General features: G+C 47.2%; 1 long non-coding RNA gene across 2 annotated transcripts in view; it reads right to left on the bottom strand.

Annotated features, from left to right (window-relative positions):
- Positions 1-7,659: 7,659 nt before the first annotated feature.
- LOC119130965 overlaps positions 7,660-22,909 on the bottom strand; it is a 73,350-nt gene continuing 58,100 nt past the window's right edge. For both annotated transcript variants that reach the window (XR_005099567.1, XR_005099566.1), the window contains 3 exons: positions 22,317-22,373; positions 15,983-16,104; positions 7,660-7,788 (listed from right to left, as the gene is read on the bottom strand). This is a non-coding gene — a long non-coding RNA (uncharacterized LOC119130965). The remainder of the gene's footprint in view (positions 7,789-15,982; positions 16,105-22,316; positions 22,374-22,909) is intronic.

Raw genomic sequence — 22,909 nt, 5'->3', positions numbered from 1 at the left:
GAATTGCCGGAACAACAGGAACGAAGTCGGGCGAGCTAAAAATACGGCGCAGCGTGTGAATAGGTTGTTGGGGCCGCACGAGAGGACGCTGACCAAGCTTTGCTGACTTTCAAGTGGGAGAACAATGCGGCAGACACTTTCAGGGCGTTTGGCTGCACACTGTGGCGGCTGGATGGGCCGCGAAGCAGGATGTCGACTGCCGCCCCCGTGGAGAGGGGGCTGTTGTGATTTCGCACAGACGTGCTCAAAAGTATCGGGACGCTTGACCATGACAAAGCGGTGGAAAATACGGCTGAGCTCGGAGTTGCTATTGCTCAACACAAAGTATGCAAAGTGACAACCCCAATTTGTATGTCGGAATGTGGGGAGCCGACTAATTACCGTCATACAACTTTTAACACTAACTCATCTTAAAACTAATTCTTTTAATAATGGATTCAAAGGTGCGGGACCGAAAGTAAAGGGAAAAAAAATAGAAGGTGCAGATAAAGGACAGAAAACAGGGTTGAGAAAAAGTCCAAACAGAGACGTGCAACGTGAGATGGGCCTGCAGCCTCTCATCTCATCGATTCAGACATGGAGGTTCTGGACTTAATTACCCTCAATTCACCCCCGGCCATCACTTTCCCTGTTGATCACCTTTCCCTTCAAGTGTGTGTGCGTGTCTCTGTGTGTGTGTGTTGGAAGGAAGAGAGCAAAGAAGAAGTGTATGTTTCCAAGGCCGCTGCGTTTGTGGTTTTCTGGAAATTATGGGTTGCCTCATCTGTAATCTGATTTCAATGGCACTGGCTTCAGAAGGCGAGTCAGTCACACCGCACCGCGTGTATGTGTGTGTTGGTGTGTACGTGTTTCCCCTCTGCAGGAGGTTAAACACTTACAAGGCACCACTCAGTCAGTCTGTCGCTTCCTCCCCCCCCTTCCTCCCCACCCCGTGAGGCATCCTGGGAGCGCTTGATTGGGTGCGTTGCAGAGAGTGGAGTCAATTAGACAACATGGAGTCATGTGAGGCGGCGGGCGGGCAGGCAGGAGGAGGAGGAGGAGGAAGAGGAGGGGGGAAGTGGATCATGTGATCACAGGCTAGCCGCAACAACAGGTAGCTAACCATCTCTAACCTTGTAAGTCCAAATATGGCTCATTTAATATTTTTTAAATTTTATATTATATATTTTTATGTTATTTTATATTATTTTGAAAATAGTCTCATGAATATCAAGTCAAAGTAAATCAAGTCTTTCCTATGTTTCGTCCTACGACCCGAGTCGCTTCATGGGTAATTTTGACCCAAACATGTTTCCGAGTGCCAATCAGCAAGCTGGTGATTAAGTTTGCAGTAGCGGAAGTGAGAAAATAGACACAAGTGGCCAAAAGCTAAACATCCCCGCACACGGGACAATCAGACGAGCCTGATTGCCTCACGGGACCTTCCCTTTTCCCAGGAATTAGGCCCGTCCACTCTCAACACTCGCTCGCACGCACACGCAGACAGCCACACCAACGCGCCGCCGTGTTGGTGTTTACTGTAATTAGCACCAGTTCATTTGCGGCCCACTGACCCAAGTTGACCCGCAGGAGGATCTGGGTCAACATGGACGGGCCTAGCGCCACGGCCAGGGTGAGGCGGCGCGTCCACTCAGAGTGGAAGGTGGACGTCTGGTGGCTGAGGGGAAAGTCGATAAAGTGTCTATTAAAGAGTGTGTGTGTTTGTCTCTATGTGTGTGGGGGGGTGCGTACGCTGACAGATGACAAAAGCTAGTTTGGCAGATGACAAAAGCCGGCGTGTCTGTTTGTGCGTTTGTGTAGGTGTATCAGCGTGTGTGTGCTACTCACTAATTGTGTGCGTGGGTGCACGTGTGTGTACGTGTGTATGTGTGGGCGCGCACTCCTCATTGTGCTGGACTTCAGAGGCCCAAACGTCTCCTGCTTCCTCTCGGAGGCAGTGGGTTAAAAATAATGTGGTGTGCAGTGAGCGGCAGGGAGCAAGGCGCAGACAGCTAGGAGCCAGAGCCTCACGCTCACCCCCCCCCCCCCTCCCTCGCCCGCCTCCCCTCTCCACCCCACCCAGACCTACTCATACACACAAACACACTCACACACACACACACACACACACACACACACACACACACACACACACACACTAAAGCCGAAGCAGCAGGGCTATATGGATTTTTTTTTTTCCCGTTTTATGGACATCTCCCTCAGTGACTTAATATCCCCCATAAACGTTAGCATACACAAACACAAATAGATGGTCATCCATCTGCCGACACTTTGTTTGATGCTTTCCTTTCAGAGCACATGAGAAACACTGTCGCCGATTTTCCACTCTAAAGTCTGATCCCTAAAACTTTAGTTATGCTCAAGTCTCGGTTCAGGTTTACCTTTTTCAATTAAGAACGGAAAGGCCTTTAAACACACGTACACTTGAAGTTGTGTTGGAAATCAGCTGGTTCTAATCCAGTCGTACATTTGCGGGGGAACGCTGCCAAAAATAGCGAAAAACCACCCTCCTGTCCAAAATAATAATTAAAACTACAAACAGATTGTCAAAAAAAGTCACATGTTATTTCAAACTTAAAGCCTTACCCTTAAAAGTAAATACAGGTTTGATTATCATCACTGAAGTCATTTCCATTGACAACCCAGGCTAAACTAAACCACTCCTAAATGCTGCTCCGAGTTAAAAGCGCTTGCTATCAGAGACAATTCATTGAGCCAGCGTACTTAATCAAGTGTCCGCAAGGTCATCCTCGTTGCCCCCCTGCGACACGTCAGCTAAATCGAGCGACGGACAGAACGCAAGATGGCACTGAGGCATCGAAGGTATCGACGCCAGCCTTTGACCCGCACGTGACACGTGCCAGTCGAGCAGGAAGAAAGCACGGCTGACTCACAGGTAACAAGCCTATCGCGTATTCCACAAACAAACACACACACACACACATCCTTTTTCTCCACCCCTCCCTCCATTGCGTGAGGAAGCCAGGGCGGCTGCAGTCTTTCTCCGCCCCGAGATAAGACTGTCTCCAAGCGGCCTCACACACCTCCTGTCATCTGTCTGCTCTCCTTATCAGCCGGCCACTGCCGCATGCTGGTGTTGATGCTCTAATTAAACCCACGTTGTCATATCTGCGCCGCGCCGCCGCCACTCGCGATCCGGGATGCTCGGCGAGCTCCTTTGTTGCATTGTTCGCCGATTTTGTTTTGCACTCCGAGGGAACTTTGTGTGCGAGCGACAGTGTGTGCTGCACGGGGGATGGCTAACTGCACTGTCCATTGTATGAGTGCAGACAATGTGCGCCGATGGGAAAACTGATTTTAATGCACACTTGGAGATAAGAATTATTTTGTCATCATGCTGGAAGATGACTTGTATGGTGGGCTACAGTGCCAGAGTTTGACGGGGCCGGATGAGCTTTTCAATGACAAAGTTAAGAAAGTTTTTGTCAACACTAAGACACATAAAGGGTTCTATTGAATTTAAATATTAATTCAGTATTTTTTCTATACAAGTACATTAGTGTCTTTGGATATATACTATACACAGTATTCATATTTAAATAGCATATTAAGAATCAAGCACCTAACTACTCATTAGGTGGCCGAAATTTAAGCCGATTTTCACAGACGATAAAGAATATATGCCTATGGGTATTGTTGTGTTGTTTGTCTACATGTGCTGCTCCACTCTTTGTGTTCAAACATGCATAATTATGACACATTTTGCATTATTTGTGAGCATTAACCTAAGCAGACTTTCCTAAAGCAATGATACAAAGAGTTTAAGGTTGGTTCTTTGTTTTCTGATTGTATTCTTATAAAGAGACTGAGAGGTAAATACAACAAGGATATTTTCTTGTCTTTTAGTTTTAACAACAGGTCAAGCTGGACCATGCTAAGTCCCCAAAAGTTATTTTATGTCAAGACCCACTACTACGGCAACGGCACACTCGAGCGGCTGACAAAACAATAACTTTGTCTGCTATTTGCTGTTTGCATTTTCGAGCAATTTTCCGGCTTGTATTAATCTCCCGGAGGCACGCATATATTGCGGGTCAGACGCCTGCTTTGACAGCTCGGCTAAATAGTCGCGATGCTTGGGGAGTCCACACCACTCAACATTTTTTCCTTGGCCTCTTATCTGATTAAAGTGTTTACAAAGTGGGAGTGCTGTAAAAACAGGTCCCTCAGATGATTTTATTATATTCCTCTTACTCGGAACAAACCCGACCTTGTGTCTTGTTATTCCAAGCACTGTTTTCACACCTTTCCGTGGCCTTATCAGCGCCTTTTGACCCGCAGTCATTCAACAGTCCAATCAGCGGAGAGCGAGTATAAATACATCAATGCTTTTCTGGCGCAATGACTCCGATCTTAACAAACAAGTTACGTGGGTGCCGGCCGGCAGCTTGTTTTGTCTCCGTAACTCTGGCGCGGTACGTGTGTGTGTGATAAGAGGAGACTGAGCTAGTTCCAAACAGATACTCGGGCAAAAGAGTTACACCGGCGAAAAAGAAAAGCCGTAGCCATAAATGTTTATAGCTCGCCATTAAACTTTGCTTTAGATGTTGAATGTGTCAGTTACTGATAGCGGAGCCTGTCAGCTGATTTACTGTCATGCCTGAAATTGCCTTAGTGACGCCTGGAGAGGATGACTAACCAACTCAGGTAGGGTCAACAAGCGCAGACAGTCTGATAAGGGAAGCGAGGCGGAGACACCGAGGTAGATTGAGATAGAGAGCGGCAGAGTGAAACTGACAGAGAGAAAGAGAGAGAAGGAGAGCCCTTGGGATGGACAAGAAGAATGAGGGTCACTCCACGTAAACATGGCAGACATCTCTTGATCTACCCCGAAGACATGAGACCAGACGCAAACTACTCTATCTGATTGATTCTCTTGTTGGTCCGAGGATTGCTATCAGCGACGCACACTTTCACGTGTATTCGATGTTAGCTTGCTCGTTAAAGTGGACGGAAAAACTGGCTTCGAACAGGAAGCGCGACTAACCTTTTGCTTTTTGGGCCCTTGAAAAGTGCAACAATAAAGATATGAATTGCAGGCGGAATATTTGACTGTTTTATGATTTTTTTAAAAATTTGACAACAGAGGAAAATAATGGCGAAAATTGCCCAATTTATGGCAGATTGGTTTTTGAGTCATAATGTCTTAATGTGTAAAATAAGAACAATTTTGCAATTTTTTTTAAATGAGCCATTTTTAAAAGAGCCAACCAATTTACTTGATGAGTATAAAGGTTTTTTTTTTTTGTAATGATGAGTCCAAACCACAGTTATCTGCTTTCAAATGTAGGAAGCAAAATTCAAAATAAACTCAAGTGTTGATATCGGAAAAATCAGATCAAGCAAAGTAACAAAGTACTTGAAGTTGTACTTCTGACCACTGCTACTGTCAAAATGGAATCCCAACAGAACCGTACAGAATCAAAACCGTTCGTGCTAGCAACTCCTCCATCATTAGCGCCCTCTTAGCGTCTTTGTCCCAAGTGGGACATCAGGCATCAACACCCATCCGTCTCAATCAGCCTCCATTTTCATTCAATATTCAAAAACAGCGGCTCCGAGTCGAGCCATAAAACACGCACGCGAGCACGCGAGCACACACCCAGCCGGCGCGTCTCGCAGCCACCCATCCTGCCGTAATGCCATTTAGAGTAATAGCACTGCTAGCAAATAACAGTTAACCGCGTTAACGTCTGACTCTGGCGCGCCGTGCCCCGTGCGAGCATCTGTCATCTTTATCAATGAGCAGGGGGTTTGACGTGAATCTAATTTGGCCCCTCCAAACATCTCACCCCCCAACCCCCGCCCCCGCCTCACCCCCTTGTGTCATCTGCCTTCATGCGTCGCTAACAATGATGTCACAGGTGCTTGTACTGGATTAGGACATGGCGTCATGGCCCACTTTTTAAAGAAGCGATTTGGATTTTGGAGGGTGGGTGTTGAACGAGTGTTTAGTTTTGAGGGTGGAGGAACCCCCCCCCACACACACACACCCACACCCTCCACCTTTCCACCCTCTGACACTAACCTCCTGACCTGCTTGACCTGCGTGGCCGCTTGGACAAAGGGAGCCTTTCCCTTTTAATTCTGCCCAGGGAGCTTTATATGGGGCCTGACCCGGCGCTCCTCTTAACCTTTTGGACCTCCGGCCTGATGTCCGTGATTTAGGGCAAATTTCATTACATGCATTCTCCGGATGAGACTCTCGAGCTGAGGGGATGTGGCAGCGCAACAACTCAGCCTGATTAAAATGTCAGGTAGGGCAGACGAGACGTGACGCTAAGCCTCACATGAAAGAGGCGCGAGGGTGTGATCCCGGATCTACGGACGCCATCGTAATAACTAAACTGTACATAATAAGCCGCCGACACAAAGCCGGCGGTGTAACCGCAGAGCATCCATTGCATGAAATTGGCGGAAGGTACGGGAGATTCGATTGCATGCGCCATTCACCTCGCGGGAAACGTGAGCTCTGGCCCATTCACGCGCTATGAGTGACAGTCGCCGCGGTGTCAGTAAACAAACCCCCCGCCGCCGCCCAGCCGGGGAACTTGTGAAACGGCGAGCGGGCGGGCGGGAAGACAACGCCGACACCGAAGGGGGACGCAAAGATGAGTGAGGAGCACTAGAAAGGCAAGACCCTTGAGATGACCTGCCATCCAAGGCGCCTGGGCCTGTGTGCCGTCTACCTGTCTCTCTCTTCCCGACTGCCATGTTCTTGTCAGTGTTGACACCCTGTCAGCCCCACCGAGAGCAGGTGGGCCGTTTAGCGGGCAGGCTGAATGGGGGGCTGACTGGGCCGGGCCGGGCCGGGCTGGGATGGAGCCAGCCTCGCAGACGTAGACAATAGCGGGGCCCGAGGCCGGGGCCTGAAACCCGAAGCCCCGGCCTGGTATTTTAAGAGGCCTGAGTGGCTCTGGAGCCACTTGTCAATCAATAGGTGCACACAATCGGACGAAAACAAGACCTGGAATGGCGGAAAAAATTGAGACGATGACAGGGGGAATGAACATATTGAAAGATATTCCCTTTTTCTGCACATTCTTGCTGAAGGAGTCTCAAGATGTGTAAAGGTAACGCAGGGGGGGGAAGGGGGAGAAGGGAAAATAGGGGTACAAAGAAAAAAGTTTGTCTTTTTACAAGAAAAAAAGTCACAATGGAATATTGTTTTCTTATTCAATAAAGAAAGAATTGGGCGGTACCTCATAAAAATTGTAATGTTAAAAAAAATTGGTTATTTATTTATTCATTCATTCATCCATCCATTTATTTATTTATTATTTCTTTAGTTATTTATTAGTAGATAGTAGACTGGATTTTCACAGATGAAATGTCAATATTTAATTCACTGACTGAAAATATTATTCCAACATTCCCACCTTTTTGAGGGGTGCCTTTTTTAGTGAAGTGGGGATACGCTTTTGTACAATGTTATGCACACTCTACATTTTTGGGCTTTCTTAGACATCTCGTTTTTCAAGAAATGGTGAAGCAGCTATGTGTCTCTGTGCGGCATTTCACTAGCACACCATCCACAAACGGTGTGTGTAATTGTGTGTGCGTGTGTGTGCACACAGATAGCAAAGGCAGCACAATCGCGCTTCCTCCGCCTTTCACAAACACTCGCATCACTTGCCTTGTCTCGCTTTCTCTCCTCCTTGGTGACACCCCGTGCACTTCTGAAGGGGGCAACAAACAAGTTGATGACGTAGCTTTGGGAGCTGCTGAATGGCACACCGTAATAAGCCGTTAAAGGACACAGCAGGGCTGGGGGGGGGAAAAAACCACACATTAGTTTGCGTTAAAACTTGACTTCCGTTTGTCTTTAAAAAAAAAAAAAAAAAAAAAAAGTCTTAAATTACATTGAGAGAACAGAGACGGCAAATGTGGCCGTCTCCTGCGGTTATTAGTAAATATAATAACGCAAATGAGACACACGCAGGCTGGGCCTCAATTGAGTTGACTGTGAAGTTCGTTAAGCCATTACTCCCTGAATCTCATTTCAAGTCTGGGCTGCTCTTTACATTTGTAAAAGTAGCAGAACAGCGTGGAGTGTTTTCAAACAGCTCATTTTAAATGTATTTTTCGGGTTTGTGGTACAAAGCAGGTACGTTCATTTTTTTTTCTTCAATTTTCCAAAGCGCTACCTTTGCTGTTTAAAAATAGCATTATACTACATTGCAATGATGAACTTTTTAGGCTACATTTGAAGGTAATAATAATATAAATAATTATAAATAATAATAATAATAAATTTGCAACGTCTCACAGCATCATACTAATTAAAACATCAAGTCAGCTGCTGTCTAAAGTGACTCGCTTCAGCAACACTGCCGACTCAACTTACAAGCTTGTATTTCTTCATGAAGTGGCCGGGGTGTTTATTTATTCAACTACCGAGAGGTAGGGATACGCCATTTTTATTGGGAAGGCTAAAGTCATACAGATGCAAACAAAGAAGAGTTTCACAAATAAGTGACTCAATAAGTAGTAGTCATCAAAATATATACCTGTGAGTTTTGTTATATTGTCTGAAAATGTGTTGTTTAAACTCTGCCACAGAAATGCTATGTGTTAGCCACTTGATAGTGTTCTCCATGATGTGTACAAATAACCCCCGAAAGGTCACTTTTGTGCAAACCACACCAGAAACCGAACCTCATTCAACTAATAAAAGGTATAGAAAAGTGAACCAAATCAAAGTTGATGGCCGAGGATGTTTATGACCTCCCTGGGTGCATGAACTCCTCAAGCTCAAGCAAAGATGCCAGCTATCAGGAGATTAGTCAAAATATCCTGTCAAGGTCCAATCGAGTCGGGTGGCTGAGATTACGCACACACGCACGCACACATACACACACACACACGCGTGACTCCTGACTGGAGTGTTGCATGTCTCCCTTGTCAGCCAGATGCAGATTAGAAGTGACCGGCGGTACCATCAGAGAGCGGCGCCTGCCTCGTGTTTTCCGGTGAAGCATGCGTCCAGACACATCTGCAAGCAGTTGACTGGGCCTTTTCCTGCCTGCCGCTCTGTTCCTGAGAGGTCTGGAAGGGCGACGCTCCGATGCTGACCTTATTGTGCCCCGCCTGTCACTTAACCTTCGTGTTCCATGTCAGCTCCCCTGCCGCCGACGTTCAAGCCGCGCAGACTCTGATGCAGAACACAACACGACACCAGCGCCGTTTAAAGTGGCCGACCTCGAACGTGGCGAAGAGGCGGCCAACGAGTAATTGAAAGGCGTGTGAACTAATTCCAGCTTGCCTCGTGGTTTCTATAGAGAAGTGGCAGCTGCTGTCTTGCAGAGCGGCGGTCACCGACAAATGGGCCGTACAGAGACGGAACAAAAAATAAGAGACAGAAGAAGAGCCGACGACTTCCAGGAAAAAGAGAGCTACATTTAAGAGTCAGTAGTAGCAGTTAAAAGACAATTTTACCGCCCGCGCGGCGTAATATGTGGCAAAAGCCTCCAAAGTTAGCCTCCAAAGTTAATCCGGGCATATCCTACCGAGAATTCAAGTGGAGTTCATAACAGCTCGACTCCTTTCCCAGCTCATCAGTACGGCACTAATTCGATAAAGAATACAAGACTTTTTTGTTTTGCTCAAAGGATGGATGCTAATTAGCGCTAGCATCCGGCGAGTGGCACGTGTCTTTGGCAGTTCTTTGGTTGAAAAAAACTCAACGACTCATATCTTGATAAAGTTTTGTCGGGTCAAAAGTCAAGTCAAGGCAACGCTATCATTTGTTTTTAAGCTTGTCTATTAGAATAATTTTTACTTTTGCCCCGTAACGTGTCTGTTGTCGTAAGGGCTGAATCTCAAACCCCCGGAAAACAAACACGACTTCTCGCCCAAAGTGTTTATGATCCCGACCCTTTGAAACCAAGCGAGTCACCGTGATAAACTGTTTCAAAAAGTTTACATTTTCTTTGCCTCTAGAGCCTAAGAAACACAAGCTCGTGCTGTATAAATCTGTCAGGGGCTGCAGAGTTGAGCGTATACAGAGTCATGATTTACACGTTCCAGATGGGAGATTACAGGACGGCGGCGTTGGCTCTTCTTCGTGCGCCCACTTCCACCAAAGACCCTTTGAGCGCTAACGTCTTCAAACATTGTCTTTTTGCCGGAGACGCCCTGGTGCAAAAACAAAAAAAAAACTGCCAACATTTTGAGCCAGAAGGACGGACATCCAGAACATGAATGGTGAAAATATCAAAAAATTTCACCTTAGCTTGACCACAATAAAGACATTGTTGATGATGTATTCAGACATTTCTGCACACTCGTCTCCTGGGCAACCTTGCATAATAACAATTTGCAGAAACAAAGGACTTACACAGACTAAAAGAGACGCTCAATTGGACAAAACTTGTGTGTGTGTTTATGCTTATGCGGTGTAGGCAGCATGCTTTCCTCCCCGAGGCTCTCGCCCGGGGTGCGTAAACAGTGATCCTATGGTGCCGGGCAGAACAATTCAGTGTCAGGGAAAAGGTCAGCGATCGCTGCTCGGCTCCATCGGGTCAGAGAGGGGAGCATGAAAAAAAGCAACAGAAAAAAGGGGGCTAAAGTGGCGAGGGCCCGGAGAATATGTTTCCAATAGACCCTCGTCAGGCCGCGTTAGCATCTGCGTCCAACACGTGCACCGCGGGGATCGTGACCCTCCGCTTCCCCTTCCCTTGCACTCCCCGGCGGGCCGAGCGGCCTGCAAGGTCACCACATGGACCAACGAGGCACAATATAAAGTGACCCCCAGCAACTGGCCTACGCATAAGCCCCCCACCCCACCCCTTTCCCCTCCAACACCCCTTGGACATTTCCAGGGAGCACTAGAGTACTAGCTCATCCCTGGCAGGGTCACTGTCAAGCCGTAAAATCACACCGGGGCCAGAGGCGTGGCCCGAGCGGGTGGAATGGGGCGAGGGTACGCCCGCAGCGCCGACGCGTTGATCAACGCCGACGCTCGCCGTCCTGTCGGCCGTCATCACGGGAGGAGCGCGCCGAGCTCGGGGTAAACACGGACGGAGCGGCGAGACCTTTACGCTGCTTTTACCTGCAGTAACCGGAGCCGCGTGTGGCATTCTAAGATCTAACGCGACCTGATGGCATTGCAGAGAGGATAACCATCACTTGGAAAATGTTGCCGCTGTGGGGCCGCGTTGGAAAGATGAACTTTCTGGATCACTGTTGAAAAAAAAGACTCCTGCTGTGGAATCTATATTGACGTCGCAATGCTAATTTTGGGCATCGATTCCCATGGTTGAATTTTCTTTTACAGAAAATAATATATCTTGCGTCATTTCATATATAAGCTCTCGTAACATTAAATATCCAACCTGAACATGCACCTGTTGCCCTTCAAGTCAATTTGTGAGGCAATTCGTGATGTTTCAATTCTATTGATGTCATTTTTGCAAAGTCAAAATCTTTATGTTGGCTTAGAGGTTCGAGGAGAGAAATAAATAGCAGACTACTCAAATCTGATGGGCAGAAATTTTCTATCTGATGCTAAATCGGCTGTAATGTCAGTTGTAATCATTTTCCAAATCGATCAAAGACATCGCAAAATAAAATGCGACAGCAATTTGAGTCCACTTACTCATCAATGTGCCTCTTTTGGATTTAAAGGCGACTGCATTTGATTATCTCTCGTTATTTTTCTACTATTAGTCATTTCCTAATGATGTCATCAATGTCATCATCCTCACTATTAAAAGGCTCGTCGCAAACAACACAAGATGTCAAATAATGAGGAGGTATCGAGGTAAGAAACATTCTTCCGCTTGACAGGGGGAAAATAATTATTAATTAGGAAGGAACGCTTCATTTAATTAGTCTTTTTGTTAAGACAATGAAGGGAGATGAGCTTGCATGGGAAGATGTGATTTTCAATGCATGACAATAACGGGAGGATGGGGGGAGGAGAAAAGAACAACATCCCGGGCTAATTTGAATACAGTCCTATTAGTCTAATGACCAGAGTCTGTGATCACTACTCATCACCATTAATGCCACAACTCTCCTTTGCTCGCATTGCCCAAGGCCCGACTTTTTCCCCTTAGCCCACATTCGGCCGGGGAACCAACGCGTTTCCCCTTCCGCTACACATGAAATGTGACATGGAGACACTAATGTATGTGGAAAGGGGACGGAAAGCCGGGATGCTGAGACACCGCGCGCTCCTCCTTTCGCGGCTAATGATATGACGTGCCACACGGAAACTGAGAAAAAGAAAAAAGCACACACAACCTTTCGTGGTTAAAAGCCATCAGCGGCGAGGCACGCTTTTCTCTAAACGCGCTAATAGGTGCACCTAACGAGCTTTGACCTCCCGTCCGCCGGCGTCCGAGACCATATTGACATCAGGATGATGAAGATGCGGCGGCACCGCGTTCAAATGAGTTGGAAGATTGCAAAAAAAAAATAAAATAAATTCACATTTGCAGTTGCATGATTTGCTCCCGTTTTCTGCTTCACAATGCACAACGGCCGCTTATTATTTTAAACACATGTTTTGGATATAAACAAGTCATGCGACTTGCCGCGATTGGGGAAAAAATACTCTTGGGAAAGCTTCTGGAAATTGTGATACATGCAGAAATGTGTGGAGGAATGTCAAAGGGAGCTTAAGATTTAAATTTTGGAACACTTTCTGGCACGCTGGTCAACGCAGAGGAAATAAATCAGTTTCACGGCTAATCATAAAAAACCTTGGGGAATGTTTTAAGTAACATCCTTAGCTGTTATACAACTGTAGCTTTATCGATTTTCTCTAAACATTTTAAACTAAACTGGGGCCTAAATAAAATTTCATGGTGTATTTATCACATTCCTATGACCTTGCGCACACAAGTTCCCTCTCGTCTGAGTTGCGACTGATTGAAATCCTCTCATATGTGTCATCAAGGGCAAAACTCGGATGAAAGAAAACCTCAGCCGTTATTACAGCATCAAATGAGCATTGAAGTCATTTGGACGAGCGATGACCCCCCCTTCGCACATACCGGCAGCACATGACAAAACAAACAGGTCAGCGAGCATGAGGTGAAAACATGAAAGTCACACGTCTAATGCCCCGGCATCATCGTCACCCGGCGCCATTCCACTCGGCCGGACAAAGTGGCACAGCTGGCAGAGAAAAGAGCAGGCGCAAAGCAGGCAAGAGTGTTAAATGACCCACGGTGCTCAACAACCTTGGTGACTGGGGAAGGCCAGCACTAATTAACGGCGGGCGGCCATTTTGGCTGTCAGGGGGAATCGTCACTGTGGGGGGAGGACGGGGGGGAAGGCCAGTCCTTGGATTCACCCCTTTGGTCGTCCTCGTCACTCGCCCGCAGACTATTTTTCACCCCCATCCTCTAACCAACCTCTCACGCCAGCCTGACCCTCCGCCCGGCCTATGCTAATGAGAAGAACATTCGTCCGAGGAAAAGGCCGACTACAACTGTGTCATTCAAAACGCTGACCTTTCACTTTGTTTCTGCACTCGCCACGCATTTAGACACCTCAGGAACTTAAATCCTCCCACAAAGGGTCACAGGGGCCAGAAAATTAGCCCTAGCTAGCGCCATAAACGTTAGCAATATGACTTCCAATGTGTGACAATGCCACTACACCTGATTTCGACGTCTCAGTGCAACAAAATGAGTTCCAGTTACTCGTCATGTTAGCTCGCCCTCATCAATCAGACTGTTGCTGCGCAAAGTGCGGGAGGCAGCCGTGGTCTCTGCGTGAGTGCTGGAAGCAAGAACATCTTCCGCAGCCAAACACGTCTATCAATCATTCTTCCCGATTCTGACACGCCGCCTCAGAAAACCCGAACGTCGTGTCGCCTTCCGCAGACGATCCGCTGCTATCGCATGACGCGGTAGGATTCGTATTCATCGCCGGCAATTTATGGATTCATTTATCAGCCGCTTTCCTATTTGTTTCTTTTAATCGGCCCCGGGGGTGCAAGCGTGGCCTTGGCCAGCCACCAGCGCCGGAGCTTTATTCCTCTTCACACAGGCCGAGTGTTAACGCCGCTGGCCAAGTTCACAGATTTGACTGACTGTAGACTTAATGCCGCTTGCCTTGTTTTCAGCACTTGTCCCTCCAGATTTGCCACCCTGGCTGCACAATTTCCTCCAATTCTAATTATTCATCAGCTCGTTATGCCCGTGCCTGGGCGCCTCCCCTAATTAGAGGCGACGCGGGCTTCGGTCCCGGGCTAGCCCCGAGTGAGGGAACCAGTTCCGAACCAGTCTGCGGCGTGCGCCCGTGGACGACTGGGTAAGTGCCAGGCTCTCGGAGTACGCGAGGGAGAGGAAGGGCCCGTCTTGACAGTGTGATTTGACGCCGCTTCACACACCATCATACTGCGGTGCCCCATATCTGTTAGCATCACCGCTAGATGTTTATAGCTAAGTCTTTGTTTCACTGGTGTTATGTATTGCCACATGAGTGTGAAGTTTTTTTTTTTTCTTTATGTAGATTTGTTTAATGCCGTCAAGTCGGGGTGCTGAGAACAGTGTCAGTGGGCAGTGTAGACAAGCGTGAATTATTAAATCATTGTTCCCTAATTAACATCAGCCCCCACTCCTCCTTCCCTTAGACGCAGAATAGCCTCTCGGGCTAAGAACAATAGAGCGTGCCTGTGGTTATTTAAATGAACATTTTCCGCAAACAGAAACAAACAATGGTCCCTTGTTCGCGTCCACTGACACAGCTGTTTATATTAACATGTTTTGTTTGTGCTGCAGAAGCAGTAGTAGCGTTAGCATTAGCTAATCGATGAAACCGTCACGTGTCGAATAAAAATAAGACACAAGTAACTCTATTGTTCTCAGGCCAGTCCAAAACTGCAACACACTGTATCAATTTAAATAGTGACATAATGCTAACCTGCCTGGTTTATGTTGTATTTTTGGAAAAAATAATGCTTGGCAAAAAGTGCTTTTAAATATTGTGGACATTGGGCCTTATTTGAGGGCAGATGTAAAACCAGCTATACAGCTCACATTGTTAGCATCTTAGCATGTTGTAAACATCATCGGAAGTGTTTGACGGTTGAGTTGTTCTCCACGCCTCGGCGGGTAAACAACATTTCCAGTGACCTAAAACACAGCTTGCGTGCAGACATAAAGCCGAAACGTGGAGGGAAAAGGTACCTTCTTAAAAATACCCGCGTTCGTGACGACGTGACCTGAGCCTCGGGAATTTAACGCGACCCCGTGTGTCATCTTTGCACCTACATTTGCACATTAGCCGATGTGTCAAGTGTAGTAATTCTTTGTGCGGTCCAGCCCCCCCCCTGCTCATTTTCTCACAAATCTGCGGTCGAAAAAATTTAGGACTCACGCTAATGCATATTCATTAGCCCCCTAATGTTAAGACTCACCTATTAATATAACCAAATACATTACATGCATAGACGGTGCTGTGCTAATTAAATCCCTGTGTGTGAGCGCAGAAATATGTAATGCTGACATTTAGTCAAGGGAGATTTGGGGGAGATGAGGAGAAATTCTAGCGCTGGGCTAGAGCCGGGCCCGAGGCGAGCTGGCAGACAAAAGGACAGCGGCAGGCGGCGAGTCTGAGATCGGGAGCGGCGGAAAGGTCATCTCCGTGAAAAGGCTAACGTGTCAGTGCTTTTGTTCCCGGCCCTCGGAACATATGTTTGGCCCTCCTCCACGGCTGCCCCCCCCCCTTCCCCCCGCTATCGGGATGAAATCTAACCTCCAGCCCCCGTTGCAAAACATATGATGAGACACTCCGCACATGCACAAACACACGCGCGGCGACGCACGTTGGTGCAGCGCTTATGTTGCGACACAACAGTTGTTTTGGAGAAATTGCCCGATCGCTCACGCCGGCGGAAAGCGACACCGTCCGAGAGCACCTGTCTGATTCTGCGCGCATAAATCCAGATAAGCTGGACCTTAGCAAGCATGCAGTGAGTGAAAAGAGTCCAAATCGGCACCTTTTTTTTTTTTTTTGTAGACCGATGTGATGGTTGTTCCGTGTACGCCTCATGATTCTCACTCGAGCTCGTTTAGTGCCGTTTCTCACGAGAGCTGAAGAGGAACATCTTTGGAAGAATATCTGCAAATCATAAAAAAAAAAAAGTCTCAGTTTCCAAATGAAAAACTGTTGACAGGATGTTGCGCACAAACGACTGAAGGGATCAACCTTGGCCAATGAAAATAACCCCTGTGGCGGAAGTAATAAAATATCAGTAAAGTAATCTAATCTTTGGTTAGCCAAATGTGGAGCTCCAGCCATGAGTTTGTGCAGCGGGGAAATGAGTCAACCACAGGGGAAACATGTTGGCAAGACTTCTTTCACCTCGAACAGTGAAAAAGGTGAACTGCTGGTTTATCACCCCTGGACTTGCTCTTCCTCCCTCAACAACAAATCCAAGGCACAGAAGACAGTATTTTCAAACAGGGCGTAAGAAGGAGGAGGGGCGAGGGAGGGGGGGGGGTCATCAATTTTCCCCCAAACTGCCTTCATATCCGAATATTTTTTTAAAAGGTTCTTCCTCAAGGCAGCTTTAAGAAGTCGTCTCAAGTAACCACATTCCAGCACTGGTTTTTACACCTTGGGTAACTTCACACCTGGAAAAATATGCACGGAAGTGAGAACATGACATGTTCCCCAACACCTGCATGAAGCTTGAATAGCTTGTGGCATCATCGGAAACCGGCAGAGGGTGGATAGGTTTCAAATTCTTTGCCGCAATCATGTGCACGTGGCGGCTCAATCTCCATAACGGGACGATTCGCAATTTTTTTGTTGTTGTTGTAATTTGATCCGTTTTGATAAACTATAAAAAAAATTGGACATTTCTCCAGTTCTGATTATTCTTTGCTGTCCAGCAGGCAAGCCAACTATCCAACAGTGTCAGTCTGCATCAGGTGAGGCCATAGTGACGTTCAGAGTGTGTATGTGTGTTCTTGTCTGTGTGTGTCAAGGAAGGAGAAAGGACTCGAGGTCGTTCTCGTTAGCGGAATGAGAGCCACTGTCACTTCTAGATTGTAACTAGTTGCCAGACAACTTGCATCTCAGCTCTCTTAAACAACACACTCCCCCCCACCCTGTTACACCAAGTGCATGTGCCAAACACAGTGACCCACATTGACATAAAGTCCTGGATGACACTTTGGACCGGTCCGTCCACTATTCATAGCTCGGCGCTGGTCAACGCAGTCAAATCAGGTGGAGAGCGAGAAAACAGCCAATGCTGCGTGACAACTGTTTGCCTCTCTATCGTCTATTCCTGGGCATGTTTGCGCTTTGGTCCATTTTGTGTCTGAGAAATCACCACCGGTGCCACATGGGTCCTTAACACACACACACACGCACGCACACAGACACTCGGCCGTCGTGAAAAAATCATGCCGTCGAATGGAAAACAACACCGGAGAAAGGGGCGGATAAATAAATGATGGTGTCAGGGCAGAGTGCGAAGAGCAGCCGTGAGGATGCGAAAGGAGAGGAAGGCAAAGTGATTAAGGCTCCAGAGCGCCGGCGATAGGCCTCTTCCTGGTGGTCTCTGCGGACCCCGCAGATGAGGCTGAGAGCGGGCAGACGGGACAGGCAAGCTCTCAGGCTGTCGCCGCCAGTGATGCCCGACCCAGGAGACCACGCGAGATGGGAAAAAACTCATAAAAGCTATTATTGCGCAGATGGTTTGTGCTCTTTTGCCTTCAAAAAAAAAAATAAAAAATCCGAGCAGCTCTCGACCGGTGGCATTCACATCCACTCAGGCTCATCTCGGAAACGCTGGCTATGTTTGCAGATCTGCGTGCGTCGCAAAATGTCGCGTCGGCGACTCCCAGGGAGCGCCCGCTTAATTCCTTGGGCACTAATTCTGCGGACATGCCGCCGCTTGCCGCTCAAAAGGAAGCTATCTCACAATCAGGGCGTGAAATGCTAAAGAGCTTCCAGCCAATGCGCCTGCTTGTGTGGCGTTTTCTCACAACTAGTGTTCATTTGACATTTAGTAAATCATTACTGCAGCCGTGCCTTTAAGCAAGAGACGCACACATAAACGTGGTGCAAGGAACAAAAATCATCTAGACACACACACACACACACGCACACGCACACACACGCGTGCAACCTTTATTAACACTGTTAACATGTGAGGTGACCTGATTTCATTCATTGCCAAAATGACACATTAAACCGAGAAGTGTGTGATCAACGCCCCTGCAGCCTGCCTGATGTCAGCTTATAAAAAAAAAAAGTGAGGAAATATGAGTTTATATTTAGCAAGACAGTGTTCCCCTGCAACATTGCGATTTATGTGTATTAAATGATCTCCAAATAGCTCCGACTTGACCTGCTAGGAACACATACATCAGATTGGTAAAGTGGTATCGGTGTCGTAGTATCGGCACTTTTTGCGTGTATGTTTTAATAAATAAAAAAGAATAATTCCAATGGAGGCTCAGAAGGCCCCGTCAGGCTTTCACACGTCTCCCGCATGTGCTAAGCTTCGTCGCGGCCCCTCTAATCATCGGCAGGCTGAGGGTTGAAAGCTGATAAAAACCCAAGCGATACGGCGGCCGCTCATCTCTCCACTCGCCTCTCGTCTCCGCCGACAGCTGATGGATGGCTGATGGCGAGAGATTCACGGCTGAGCGATTGCAGATGGACGCGAGACATTTCTGATGTCTGGCAGTATGGGGAATTTTGGCGCAACACTTAGTGACCTGCAAAGGTGACACTTTACACTCAGTGGCCACAATATTGACAGATGTCAAACTCGAGGCCCGAGGGGCATTTGGAGTCGACGAGGATTCCTGCCCGCGCACAATTTCTAAAATGCTTTTCCCCTCTACGCTAACCTTTCACATTATTACAAAAGAACGTTGCTGTTTTGTCCACACGGAATGTTCTCGCTCCTCACTTTACGAGTCCAGATCTATACGCAAATGCGGCTGACGATTCTAAAAAGGCACCTGTAACACTTTTGTTCCATGCATCACAATGTTTTGTAGCAATGCTTTAAGCCTGTTGTCTGCTTCATTATCTCGCAAAGAGCTTCTAATGTCTCATCACTGCACTCACACGCATCCTCCTTTTTAATCCATAACCTCTTAAGGCGGCCATAACGACCTCGGACGGTCAAAAAAACCCCGTAAAAGGTAGCGACGGCGTGCCTACGCGTTTGGTACGCACGTTTTTTTCATATCAATGAGTGCACCGGGTGGAGTGGAGCAATATCCACCATCAATTAAAGATGGAACAAGGAAGCAACAGTCGCGCTAATGTCGGCCTTGAGAGGCTGAGCGGGGCAATCGATAGCGTTAGAATAAGATATTGTTCGTGTGACACGTGAAAAAGCAATTTTGATTGGCGGCGCCAGCAAAAAATGGCAAAGCAAAACATTTCAACTGTTTGGTTAAAATGGTTTTCTGTAACGATTGGTCGCAGGAGGACCCACGTGAGCCTCGGAGGTAAGTCTCCATTGCAGATTTCCATTTGCTTAGCACAAGTGATTGTTTTGTTTTTTTGCATGGCACGTGTTTGCTGGGATGACACAGGACCGGCGTGACGCCCTTTCAAAGTTTTTTGTTTTTGCACGGCGGTGGCTCGGCGTGACGGTGGACTTTGAAGTGTGCGGTCGCCGCCGGCTCCGTGTTTGTACTGTTAGCATTGATGACAGCGTAAGAAATTAGCTATGTATTTTTTTTAATCGTACTAAATTGAATGTTATTTTGGATAGTGATGTGAGGGTGCTCTCTCTCTCTATCCACACACACACACACACACACGTGCGCACACACACACGTGTGTGGCCTGGCAGGGCACTCGTATCTCAATACACCACTGCACTCGAGTGAGTCCAACAACGAGAGACAGGTTCCTTGTGTGTTTTAACATACTTGGCCAATAAAGATGATTCTGATTCAGATTTCCTTAGTTATACAAATATGGAAATGACGCTTCACTTTTCCCAAGTCATTGAGACACAGAGCCAAGACGCACTAACGCGCGCGCGCGCTAACTCCGTCTTTGGCCGTTCGCCTCCGAGCGCTTTGACTTGCTCGGGCTGATATTACAAATTCAAACTCTGCCGGAGCCTCGGCCTACCTTGACGCTCGCCTGCCCCGACACCTCAGCGGAGACGAACGCTGAGACGACGCCAGGGCGAGGCGAGCTTGCCCGGCGTCTTCTCGCCTGACAGCCAACATGTTTATTATTGGTGGCCGTCCCACGCTCGTGAAGAAGGGGCAGGCGACGGCTCTTGCCATGCCCGAGGCGGGATGGAGGCAGACGAGGTGGGGAGACGCTACAACAACTCACACGACATTGACCTATCGCGTTCCCCCTCGGGGTGTCAATGAGTGGGAACGAGGGGGTTAAGCCATCTCCGCTGTGGTGGAACTAAGCAGGAATACGCGAGGGAAAAGACGAGGAAAGGATGTTATGAAGATTATTGTAAGAGGGCAAACGCTGTGTTGTCAGGGGGTCGTTGATGTAGCGAAGGCTATTTTTAAAATCATACCACTTTGGGTGAGATACGGCTCACTCGGGGACATACCAAAGCCGCAGGTGGTGCTAAAACTCCAAACGAGAAATTCTATTTAGGTCAAAACAAGAAATAGTTAAAGAAACAACAAAATGGCCAATAACAGCAACATAAAACCGCTAAAGCACAGCTGACTGACAAACTGTTAACTGTGTTGTTTGGCAGCATTTGAACGCTATTGCTAGCCCGCTAGCTAGCTAATTGTCTAGGGCGTTATTTTCAATCATTTTAACACGAAGCGCATTTCTCCTGTCGTCTTTTGTTGGTTTTGTGTGAATGGGTACTTAAATAAAATAAGTTGACATGCCGCCCAATACATAAATATATATATTATTTTTGTTATGTGTATTTCCTATGACTGAGAATCAAAATGATCATCTGTCGGCAACATGACGCGCAAGTTAGTGTTTGGCGTAGAGGCACACACGTGGGCGTCGAGAATGAAAACCCGTGTTTGTGAACTCAATATCGCGACCTCTGACCTGCGCCATGCTGTGCGGCGGTAGCCTTTCTTGTTACATTTTATAGGGTCAGGAGTTCACAGTCCATCCATCAACGTCTCAAGCGGCGTGAAGCTTATTTTTAGCCAAACTGAAAAGACTTGAAGCAGATGAATAGGGAGAAGATTTATAGTTTTGGTCACCTAAATCTCGACAAAAACGGGCCCCCCCCCCCCACGTCCCCCTCCCTCCGCTACTTGACCCAAATGAGTCGGTGCCAATGTTGCACTCGCCCTCCGGGGTCAAAAAGCAGCAGTCCCCAGGGGCACGGTGATATTATTTCCAGCTCCGACTCTGCCGTTAATGATCTCACACACTTTTAAGTAAAGCGGCCACTTGCAGAATGCACCTGTTGTTGATTCCTGGCTTCCAATGCCTCAAGGGTAATGAGATAAACGCCATCTTGTTTGCCATGACTCGCAACAGTCCATGAATACAGCAAACTGAGGCTGAAAATGTTCATTAAAATTGGGTAAAAAAAAAAAAAAAAAAGGGGGGGGAGGGGCTTCAAATCCCCTAATCTTGTTCCATACCAAAATTCAGATTTGAGATATTTCAAAATGGAGTGTATCTGTGCCCAATCCCTTTTAATGGGATTTCTCTTGATCTACTTGAAATAATCCAGCACAATTTAAAAAGTACAGGTTGGTCGAATTAATGTTATTTGCTTAAAAAAAAGGAGGGGGTTGCAAAAAGAGATTGCTTTTCAAAGTCCGAAGCATGGATTTTTTGGGGACGTTAAATTGAAAAGAATCATAATCTGCTGGCTCAGCTGCTCCTTCTTCCACGTGTATGCATATTATCGTACTTGGCTCGTTGTTTGGCTAGTGTTTTGCCAATAGTGAAGTCAATACGTGTCCTAAGCAGTGGGAATTGGAGCCCTAAATGGACGGAAGTCTGAGCAGTAACTATTGTCATTAGTACAACTGGGAATCCCACTTGGACGTCCCTGGAGATGCCAAGCTGTCCTTTCCGTATGTGACGATGCATCGTAGCGCCTCCGACCGAATTTGCACGCCCTTTTCCTCACTTGCACGTAAACGTGTCGAAATGCGGGCGAGAAGCGGCTCGGGTGCACTCCGAGGTTCATACACACACTCGCGCACAGGCAGACTGGATATGGAGACAGAGGCACCCCAACGCCAAATTAATTTTTCATAACATCATGCTCAATACAAAATGCAATAAGTGTTTCTTGTAAGACGACTCCCGGGCACTTATAGCACTTGAGCATGCGGCGGAGGTCCGGTCTACATGTTTGTCTGACTTACTTTGACTCCGGGAGGCTGACATCTGATGCTGAGGAGGCCCGGGGGCTGCTCGGCTGGCTGCGGGAGAGAAGGAGGCGGGACAGTGCGGTTAGCGATAGGTGGGCACACTCGCCATCATCCCAATCCGTCACAAAAGAGATTTGCCTTCCGCTGGAGAGGAACAGCAATAATCCTGTTCTGCGGGAGCATGATAGTCAAAATGGATGTCTTTTCATTGTTGATCCTTTCAGTTTGGCCTCTCGCATTTAATAGTCTCCTAAGCTACACTAGAGCTGAACAATTAATCAAATTCAGATCTAGGCCTATATATGTATAATTTATTTGTTTTTTTTCTTCAAAATCGTTCACCAGCTCACTCCAGTTGGATTTTAGCAAAAAAAAAAAATTGTCTGCCCGACGACAACTGTGTATGCTCACAATCATCCAGAATTGACAAAACTAAGATGATTGAATTAGACCTACATTACATGACATCATCGGTCCATAAGTAATATTTATCTTCGTGAAGCACCCGACTTGTCTGCAAACTAACAAACAAGTGATTTAAGGACATGGAGATATATGAGAACTCAGTGCTTGCTGGCTGTTTTAAA

Source organism: Syngnathus acus, chromosome 12 (genome assembly GCF_901709675.1).
Source record: "Syngnathus acus chromosome 12, fSynAcu1.2, whole genome shotgun sequence".
Classification (NCBI taxonomy): domain Eukaryota; kingdom Metazoa; phylum Chordata; class Actinopteri; order Syngnathiformes; family Syngnathidae; genus Syngnathus; species Syngnathus acus.
This window is presented reverse-complemented; position numbering and strand designations above follow the sequence as displayed.